General features: G+C 41.5%; 1 long non-coding RNA gene across 1 annotated transcript; it reads right to left on the bottom strand.

Moving 5' to 3' along the window:
• Positions 1 to 1,327: 1,327 nt before the first annotated feature.
• On the bottom strand, positions 1,328 to 10,066 carry LOC126992813 (uncharacterized). Its single transcript, XR_007747083.1, has 3 exons — positions 9,899 to 10,066; positions 8,174 to 8,255; positions 1,328 to 3,395 (listed from the first exon to the last, which is right to left on the bottom strand). It is a non-coding gene; the product is annotated as an uncharacterized LOC126992813 (long non-coding RNA).
• Positions 10,067 to 11,118: the final 1,052 nt, after the last annotated feature.

Here is an 11,118-nt window from a genome sequence, read left to right as displayed (position 1 = left end):
TCTATCATGTGCTCGTCAATATCGAGGTGCTTTCATCTGCTCCTCAATATCGAGGTGCTTTCATCTGCTCCTCAATATCGAGGTGCTTTCATCTGCTCCTCAATATCGAGGTGCTTTCATCTGCTCCTCAATATCGAGGTGCTTTCATCTGCTCCTCAATATCGATGTGCTTTCATCTGCTCCTCAATATCTCGATGCTCCTCAATTCTTCTGTGTTACTCTTTTCAATACTTCCTTCTTCTGTGTTACTCTTTTCAATACCTTCTTCTGTGTTCTTCTGTGTTACTCTTTTCAATACCTTTCTCTTTCAATACCTTCTTCTGTCATCTCCTCCTCAATATCGAGTTGCTTTCATCTGTAACTCCTCAATATCTTCTTCTGTGCTCGTCAATATCGAGGTGCTTTCATCTGCTCTTTTCAATACCTTCGATGTGCTTTCATCTGTTCCTCAATATGGAGGTGCTTTCATCTGCTCCTCAATATCGAGGTGCTTGCATCTGCTCCTCAATATCGATGTGCTTTCATCTGCTCCTCAATATCGATATTCTCGATGATTTAATTTCCTTTCTCTATCCTCTATCTTGACTGTGTGGGTTAGCCTCCTTCTCCCCAGAGGAGATTCACCCGTCACCCACCCTGCGGCCCCAGGGGCCGAAAGGTGGATGACTTTTCTGTTTTCCTTTTCTTGATGTTTCTATCATCCTTTCTGGTGTTCCTGGGTCTGAACGAGCCGCTTTCCTCCCAGAAGAGACTCGCCCATAATTTTGTGATGTTGGTTTGGGCCGAAAGGTGGATGATTCTTTTCATTTCCATTTTCATTTTTCTAGTGTTACTTCTCTGCATTTTCCTTCTGGTGTTACTTCACATTTCTTCTTCTTGTGTTATTTCTCTTCAAATTCCTTCTTCTTGTGTTACTCTTTTCAATACCTTCTTCTGTGTAACTCTTTTCAATACCTTCTTCTGTGTAACTCTTTTCAATACCTTCTTCTGTGTTACTCTTTTCAATACCTTCTTCTGTGTTACTCTTTTCAATACCTTCTTCTGTGTTACTCTTTTCAATACCTTCTTCTGTGTTACTCTTTTCAATACCTTCTTCTGTGTAACTCTTTTCAACTTCCTTATTCTTGTGTAACTCTTTTCAAACTCCCTCTTCTTGTGTTACTCTTTTCAAATTCCTTTTTCTTGTGTTACTCTTTTCAACTTCCTTCTTCTTGTGTTACTTATATATTATCCTCCCTACAACCTAGATTGCAAGTAGCGTAAGTTAACAATAGAGTAAAGCAACAGTTAATGTCCGCATGACAGGTGGAGTGAGGTGTGGGTGCAGTAAGGTGACAGGTTACTTGTGCCGTGCCTAGTACCGCCGGTAAAACGAGGATCAAGCCTCCACCTGTGCCCCTGAAACTACACCTCACCCATCGTGAGTATTAGGGGGGATCCTGAGGCTGCCCTGTGCAGGCCACTCGTCCTCTTCCATTCTCCTTGTGTTTCTGTGTTCTTATGTTCTTATGTAATGAAGTCATTTTCCCCCACAGCTTAGGTTACCAGTAGTGTAAGTTAAGGGTAGTAATTTCCTCTTATTTCTCTCTTTACTGTAAAATTTCCATGTCCCATTCCTCCTTAAAGGTACATGGTGTTCTCTTCTAACTATTTCCTGCCGGCACGTTGCCGGAGGGAGAGGTGGGTGGGGAGGACCCTTCATCTTTTCTGTCCTGTCCTATCACACGTAGATTACTAGTAGTAGCGGTAGTAAACAGACACCCTCGCCATAGACCGATAGGTCTTCTGGTGTCTGTTCCTCCTATGTATTCCTATGTATTAGTGGCTGCCGTGATGTATGTCTCTTGCTATCTTCATCCTAGCTTTCAATCCAAGCTGGATGCTGCATCTATGTATGCCAAGATGTCACTTCCTCTCGTGCCCATGACCTTGATCCTACAGAATTTTCCACCATTTGTCTAAGACTTCTGTCATACTCCATATGAGGACAGAAAAGACCCTTGTATGTGGACAGCATGTGTGAGGGGGAATAGAACTGGTGAAAACGATACAAATGCATAACCTCGAAGACACTGATTTAGCAAGAGAGGAAATAAGTTTTCAGTTAATGTTTTGAGTTAAGGATAGACAGAGAATATTTAGTGTAGAGGAAGGGGACTGCTGAGTGTGGTCGAAGACTAGGGAATAGACGATGGAATTTGTTGAGTTGATAGGCGGAGAAATTGACTTTTTCCTCAGAGAGGGAGATAAAATAGTCGTACAGAATATAGGTGCTGATAGGCTTAGGGGAAGACAGTGGCAGGATTACCACAGCATAGATAGATCAGCTTGAAAGGAAACACGAGATAAAAACAGAGGGATAGAATTCCGAACATCTGTTCCCTATTCTATGACAACACTCGGCTGTCCACTTAAACAATAAACTTATTTGGTCTATCCTCAACTCATAATTTCATCTCACCTCTTCCTAAATCAGCTTCTTTGAAGTTGTGTGTTCTGTATTAGTCTTTCAGTTTTTTACCCCTCACAAATGATATCCAGGGGCCTTGTCTGTCCTCGTATGGAGAGCGCATTTCATATAGGAGGGGCTTCACTCACATAGCTGTTTTGGACTCGATGGAGTCAAACTTAAACTCTCTTCTTCTATAGCAAACTCTGCTGCAATGTTGCCCCTCTGTCTTCTACAGACATTTTCATGATGATTGCCCTTCTAAGCTTGCTAACTGCATGCCTCCACCTCTACTGTGGCCCCTCTCTTCACATAACGTTCTACTCGTCTCTATACTATCCTAATTCCTTATGCAGGTTAACTCCAGAGCAGCCTTCCTTCATCTATTTCCTCCTGCCTATCTAGACACTTCTCCATTTGAAATCAACCACTCTCTTCTGGCCTCTCATTTTTTACTCATGTTGGAACAGAGAGGCAGTGGCTGAATGGTTAGTGTGCAGGTCCTGCGTTCACCATGTTCTGGACAATGCGGGTTCAAATCTTCTGCTACCACCTGGGATTTTTCAGTCATTGCCAAGTGGCATAAGGCTACCCACGTGCTGTCCTGAAGATCACCTATCAACCCCAACTCTAGAGGAACTGTCCAAGTGAATCAAGAATGAGCTCCGGCGGGCAGCATGAGCCAAGAATAAATGGTGCTGCTATAAACACTTGCCTGCGCCATGACGGGCTTGGGTCGACCACCAGTCCCCTGAAAAAAGCCTACCAGCGCTATAGGCCAGAGTGTAAAGAAAAGAAAAAAAACTTGGCTCGGTGTTTGTCAGCTCTTTTGGGGAACAGTGCCAGATGTTCGACTGACAACTGGATTGTCCTTACACTGTGTACTACACATCTCTATCCAGATTGGTACAGGTGCTTATTGGAGGGTTGCAACACCTGGCCACACCTGAAAGAAAGTAACACCAATATTAGAATACCCCTCCACCCTCGACATGCTGCAATGTCATTAAAAACTTTAATTCAGGGGTCGGCAACCTTTGGCACGCGTGCCAGACTCGGCACGCAGAGTGCTTGCCTATGGCACGCCACGTGATTCGAAGAAGCAAAGAAAAAGCTAAAAAACAGAATAATGAGAGAGAGAGAGATAGTACATCCTTACTTTTATCACAGTTTAAGTTTTCGAACGATTTTAAATCATTCTTTCCTATGATACATTGAATTAAAACGAAAATGTTTCGTACCCGCGATGAGGAATACGTGAGTACAACGAGATGTAAACGAGTATGAGACACGTTGCTGCTGCTGACGCATCAGTCACGCAGCGGCAACGTTGCTATTTCTGCTTCAGTGACTATTTAGCCGCCGTGAGTGACACTCTTTCTAGTTACTGTCGCCATGGCTACTGCGAAAAAAGTCAAGCTTGATGTCCGATCATTTCAGTCATCATGGACAAATGACTTTGGATTTATTCAGCAGAATGATCGTGCTGTGTGTGCTCTCTGCTGCGAGAATGTCGTGTGCCGCACATCGAGTGTTAAAAGACACTTTGAAACAAGACACGAGAAGACTTTCAAGGACAGTACAGACAAGGCTGCAGCGATTAAGAAAGCAGTATCGCGCTATGAGAAACAAAGTAATGTGTTTAAGTGCTAACAAAAACAATGCAACTGAGGCCAGTTACAAACAAGCTCTGTGTATTTCCAAGCATGGAAAGCCTTTTACTGATGGAGATTTTATAAAAGCAGCTTTCCTAGAGTGCTCTGAGGTGTTATTTGATGGCATATCAAACACACACATGATCATCTCAAGGATAAAAGACAAGACTCTCAGCTAGGACCGTGGAGAGACGTATTTCTGAAATGGCTGCTAATGTAAGTGAGCAACAAACTGTTGCTTTAACAACTACACCTGTGTTCAGTGTGGCCCTGGATGAAAGCGTGGATATAAATGACATTCCCCGCTTGGCTGTTTTTGCCAGGTATAGTGACACAGAGATACACGAGGAGCTGTGCTGTCTTAAACCTATGTATGGCACTACCAAGGGAGAAGACATACTGAAGACATTCACTGATCATTTTGAGGACAGAGGGGTTGACATAAGAAAGATTTTTGCAGTTACAACGGATGGTGCCCCTGCCATGGTAGGAAAAAACAAGGGTTTTACTAAGATGGTTGAGGATAAAACTGGACACCCCATTCTGAAATTGCACTGCATAATTCATCAAGAAAATTTATGTGCCAAGATCTCGAGCTCGGATCTCAACAAAGTGATGCTACTGTTACAACAGTAGTGAATGTTCTTGTTGCACACTCTTCTCTTACGCACAGGCAGTTTCAAGCTTTCCTTGAAGAGGTGGACAGTGCTTACAAAGATATACCCTTGCACAGCAGTGTTAGGTGGTTAAGCTGTGGGAAGGTATTGGAGAGGTTTGTGGAATGCTTTGATGAAATGAAGATTTTTTTTATCAGAAAAAGGCCAAGACTATCCTGAGCTGGAGGACAGAGACTGGACTGTGAAACTTATGTTTCTCTCAGACATCACCAAACATCTAAACGACCTCAATCTTATCTTGCAAGGTGCAGGAAAAACAGTGATGGATTTGTATGATATTTGGAAGGCATTTGTTGCAAAGCTTGCAGTTTACTCATCAGATATCAAAACTGGTTCTTTCCGTTACTTCAAAAACTTGAAGAACTTGTCTGCAATTCATCCTGTCAACACTACTGATCTTCAGGTGTACATGCAAGAATTAAAGTCGGAGTCCTCAATCAGATTTCAAGATTTCCAACACACTGGCCCAGTGTTTTCGTTTTTAATCAGACCAGACACCTTTAAAGACAGTGAGTTGGACGAGTCTCTCTTTGAGTGGATGGAAACTGAGGAGTTGGAAATGCAGCTGATTGACCTTCAGGCCTCATCATTGTGGTCAACTAAATTTAAAGATCTTCGAGAAATATTGGAAACTAGTACGAATGATCATGCAGCCTCCATATTAAGTTCCTGGACCTCACTGCCTGATAAATTAAATTGCATGAAGAAGGTAGCTTTTGCATTGCTATGAGCATTTGGATCTACATATCAATGTGAGCAGATATTTTCACACATGAGGCACATCCTCAACCCCCATCGCAGCAAGCTTACAACGGATCATTCTGACGGTTGTGTGAAGCTCAAGGTGTCCAGATACTCACCTGAAATTTCAACTTTGGCCAAAGGGAAGCAAGGGCAAGGATCGCATTAATATTGTGAGTATAAATTTAAAATAAAAAAATAATATATTTTTAGTTACAAGGAATGCTAATTGCTACAAAAAGGTAACATTTATGTTATACATGTGCAGGATAATACACTTTACTTTAGTTATAATGGTCACTACATACTCTATGAGTCTATGTCTATGATTATGATCTCAATTTCCATAGGACATACGCTTTATAATGTGGGAAAAAATAACACCTGGCACGCAAGGTAGTAAAAGAAAAGGCATTAATTAGACTTGGCACTCTATGTTCAAAAGGCTGCCGACCCCTGCTTTAATTTAATTGTTACAAAGGTTTTACTAATGCATTTGTTATTCATTAATATACTGATGGGATAATTAATCTTGTTTTATTTTATAATTGTTCCAGTTCTTCTCCAGAGCCACTGACCTTTTTTTTTTGTTAATCTTAGACCTACTCATATATTCCTTACCAATTTTTGTCACATAAGTAGCAACACTCCACTATCCCTATGCTCAGGGAAATGGCTTATTAAATCAATTTGTATAATCAGAATTTCTAATTAATGTGACTGGAGGAAATATAAGAAAAGCAAATGGCAAACACTAATGTTCCTGGAAATATACCCATGATCAGTGGCAGTAAACAAATGAAACAGAAAACCTGATGGAGTACAAAGATTAGGAAGAAAACTACGTAGATGACAGAGCTGGGATAACTGAGCTTAAAATTGTCTGATATCTGATCTAAATCTAGCATGGACAAGCTGGAAGAACAGCAGAAACATGAACACAACCAGTAGACTGGGCATTGGCAGATACCAGTTGTTTGCTCTTGTGAATGTCACAAATAATATGGAAGAGGTAGTTACGTACGTAAAGAATTTACCTACATGGAATTGTACAACAGTCAGGGTGGCCAAGAGGAAGGTGGCGAGTATGTTTTGCTGTATTTGGAAAGTCCCAGTGTAACTGTAGATAAGTAAATAAAGAAAACGAAAAGTGGGAGTAAATCATGATGAGAAGACCTTATAATTAGTTCAGAAATTCCTATACTTGAGTTTAATAAAGTAGCTCAAGTATATACAAAAGGCTTTCAGAATCAGAATTCCCAAAGCCTGAATAAATGTTGGTGGGCAGGAACACATTCACATAAAGGCTGTGTACCATGCGGGTTACCCAAAGTCTACTTCCCACGGTCTCCTGAATGTGTGTGCCTGTGTTAAAAAATCAGCCCACCTATAGTAGCTGTTCATCCTTCCTTTCAGGATGCTTGATAAATGGAAACCTGGGGAAGGTAAACTCTGGTTTTCATCATATTCATTCTCTAACCAATCATCAGGTTCTGTGTTGTTCCTCCACAACTACTGTTGCTATAGTCTTACTGAATTATTTTGAAAAAAAATATCAAGGAGATTACACAGTTTGAAAGTATTCAGGTCTGAAGATAAATATGAAGAAAACTAATGACCCTCCTTCAAAGCCTGTATGCCGTCAGTATTACTAGGAATACAGTCACCAGGAGTGACATGCAGCAATACTTGTTTTTATAATAGTTTCACTAACAAAAATACACTCAAAAGGCCCTTGTTTGGGAACTATGACAAACTGCAACATATTGTTTTTAAGTTACCATTTGCAAAGGTTAAGGAGTCAAATATTATTAGTTATTGCCCTCTGACTGGTCCGTCTAATACTTAATGGCCCATATAATTATAAATGATCAGACGGGATGGCCCAGGCTAGGCACATCTATGGTGCTGGGAACAATTATTAAGGTTGCGTCACCACACTAATAAATTTGATAACATTGTCGTGTTCAAAATTCGAGCCAATTAACTTACGGTGCAACTGTGCCAAATTTGCCCTGTCCAGCCCACTCCTGAGTCCTGACCCCCGGATTGCCACTCAAGTGTCGGTCCCTGGCAACAAGTACCTAACCATCTAGTTACTATCCTCTGGGAATAAACATGCATTGTACGGGATAGAAGGCCAGCAGTGCATGTCAATATGTCATATGCCAAGACCCAAACAGGTAAACAGCAATCACGATGCTAACTTTGGTCCGTGTCGCAGTAAAGATTCCACTGTTCCAAAATGTCCCTGCCTAGACACACGACCCAGCTGGCCTATTCATACGAACGAAATGCAGCCCATGATCAGGATCACTGATAACCCAGGGCAATGACTAGTTAACTATCTCCCTCCCTCGATACACCTTCATAATGGCTGCTCAGCATTTCATGCAAATGAAGATAATGAACAATAAGCAAAATATATACTAGGGTAAAAATCTTATTCTTTGTGTAATTAGATTTATATATTAATATTTTCACCTGGTTAGGTCTACCTATTTATCAGTCTACCTACCTATAGAAAATCCACTTCCATACGTTTGTGTTAAGTGAGTGTGTGTGTGTGTGTGTGTGTGTGTGTGTGTGTGTGTGTGTGTGTGTGTGTGTGTGTGTGTGTGTGTGTGTGTTAAGCAGTGACAATCACTAACCTGCAGCAACTGCTGGATCATTCAGTCCAGCCTGGCTGTCGTTCAGTCATTCTCTGGGAGTGTCTATTCAGCCGCTCGTCTGCTGGGGGTATATAAAAAAGTATATACCTGTGTGATATACCTATGTGGAGAAAAGGAATAGCCTATATGCTAGACAATCCTTCCAGGCTGTGTTATTGTATAAAAACATTTATTCTAGAAAGGTTTTCTTTTATGGTGTTTTTCACACACCATTTATAAATGAAAAGCATATTCAGGAAATAAAATATACTGACAAGGAAAGGGTAACAGCGTGGCAACAAATCGACTCACTGGGCCTCGCCCGCTGCACCCCGACATCTGAACCAAGGAGGCTTGCCTACCCTTGATATAAACCGTTCACTGACGCACCGCTGAGCTACAGTCACCAGTCTCTCACACACACACACACACACACACACATCGATGTACGGGACACGACGGTCTGTTAGTGTCCAGGGAATGTCTTAAACTCACCCATATGTCTGCATCCCTAATTAATTAAGTCGCGTTGTGGTGTTTTTTGCTTTATTTTTGAGCACATATCGGCAGCAAAATGATGGAAGAGGTGCCACTCACCCATGCGGTCAGCAAATTATGATGGGCCGGGAGGGAGGACTACAGTTTAACGCAAAGCCAGGCACATTACCTCGCCAGTGCATCTGCAAGACTGTGGTCTGTTAACTGCAAGGATACTACATAGTCCCCATGCTTGGATGTAGAGCTTTCTAGAATTCTTGATTACCAGACATCTAGCAACTACCCACGAACCGAAGCTTCAACCACCGGTTCAGTTTCCCGTTCGCCGCAAGGCATCTCGCGTAGTGACTTGCCTGGGTGTTGTTATTAGGCTCTCAGTCGCCTGGAGAGGTGCCACAACACAGCAAATGATCGTACTGGATCTCTCAGTGTGTGTTCAGAAGAGGAAACAAAGGCTGCTTGAATATGGAAATTAGCCCTCTGCGAGGTTCCTTCCTTATCGCCCTTGTACCGGTGTGTGTGTAGGGGGGGGGGGTAAGGACTGAATGGAGGATGTTCCCGTCTGACGATCATTAGAATGTTAATCTATTAACATTGTGCCAAGAAAGAGATTGACAAATTTCCTAATATACAAAGTTCAAATATTAAAGTCGAACTATAGTGAACGGAGAAGATATTTTCGAGAATAAGGCTTGTCAGCGTGAAGCGTGATGTTTTCTTATTAACATATAGACTACCTATTAAGTAAACTACTGGATTCATTCATATTATTTAACGGTTAATAACACCATCCGGCGTGCCTCCTGCCGCTGATTTACTGATTGAATAGTCAACATTCATTACTGTTGGCTTGTTAGGTATTTGGTTGGAACAGTTGCCATGACAACATAACGTCATATATAGACTGTGTGTGTGTGTGTGTGTGTGTGTGTGTGTGTGTGTGTGTGTGTGCCACGCACGCCAAACAAGCCTGATTGAGAATGACACGTGTAGAAAAGCTTAAAAATTCGGACACTTGAATCTTAGTCATGCGTACTTTTTCAATCTGTGCTAACATTGTCAAATCTTATCAAAAACATCTAAATACAAATATAATTATTCAAACATATTAGCGTCCACCTGAACTCGATTAGCATTGAATATTCTATAACAAAGATCAAGTGCTGCGTGACTGTCACGGTGACTGCACAGGATGCTTCATAATGAAAAAACCTGCTCGGGACTCACCTGCTGGAAGCTGAAGGGCATGACGCGGGTGTCGGAGGAGCCGCCGCCCCGCCTGGAGCCGCGGTGCCGCCTCGCCGCTCGTCTCGTCGGTAATGAAGATTTACTTCCTCGTGAAGCGGTGCTCCAGGCCTGGGTCGAGCACCGATTCGAAAGTGTCAGTTGAACCCATAAAGAAAATTAGCCAGCTGTTTCTATTTTTAACTTTAATGCCCATCTTAGGTCCTCCCCTCCCATACACATACTCGTACATAAAAATGCCTTCCTGTGTGTTCAGACGTTCCCAGAATTATTGAGTAAGCGGCAAGGAGCACCTGATAGCTATGAGTATAAGAGAGAGAGAGAGAGAGAGAGAGAGAGAGAGAGAGAGAGAGAGAGAGAGAGAGAGAGAGAGAGAGAGAGAGAGAGAGAGAGAGAGAGAGAGAGAGAGAGAGAGAGAGAGAGAGAGAGAATTATCCGTAATTGGCAAAATAACATCATCTCAGGGCGCCTCCAAGCACACACACACACACACACACACACACACACACACACACACACACACACACACACAGTCATATCCATGCGCCCTGAGGGGAGGGTGAGGGGGCCCCCATTCCGCCTCTTAATTGTGCGGCGAGTATAGTTACTTATAATTATAGTTAAATGGTTAGTTTAATAGATAGTTCAATAGTTAGTTTGTTAGATCGTTAGATGGTTAATTACTAGAAGTTAGTTAGTTAGGTAGTTAGACACTAGGAGATTCAAGGGAGTATACGCTACAGCTGAGCCTGGCCGCGGTGCTCATCTCCTCATTGGCTTCTGGGCTTGTGGTATATATATAAACCACAGTTTACCTTCTCCAGGTTTCTCCAGGTAAGTACTCATTTGTCGACCAGCCAGAAAAGGAGGGCAAACAGCAGGCTGGGCTGGGCGTCGATTACTTAGGCCGGGATTCGAACCCAGGCCTCAGATTAGTAGTCAAGCATTTTAACCAATTCACCACGAAGGCACTGATCACAGCTTTATTACAAGTATATATATATATAATATATATATATATATATATATATATATATATATATATATATATATATATATATATATATATATATATATATATATATATATATATATATATATATATATATATATATATATATATATATATATATATATATATATATATATATATATATATATATATATATATATATATATATATATATATATATATATATATA

This window comes from Eriocheir sinensis, unplaced genomic scaffold, assembly GCF_024679095.1.
Source record: "Eriocheir sinensis breed Jianghai 21 unplaced genomic scaffold, ASM2467909v1 Scaffold502, whole genome shotgun sequence".
Lineage (NCBI taxonomy): Eukaryota > Metazoa > Arthropoda > Malacostraca > Decapoda > Varunidae > Eriocheir > Eriocheir sinensis.
Note: the sequence above shows the minus strand (reverse complement) of the source record. Positions and strands in the feature narration are given on the sequence as shown.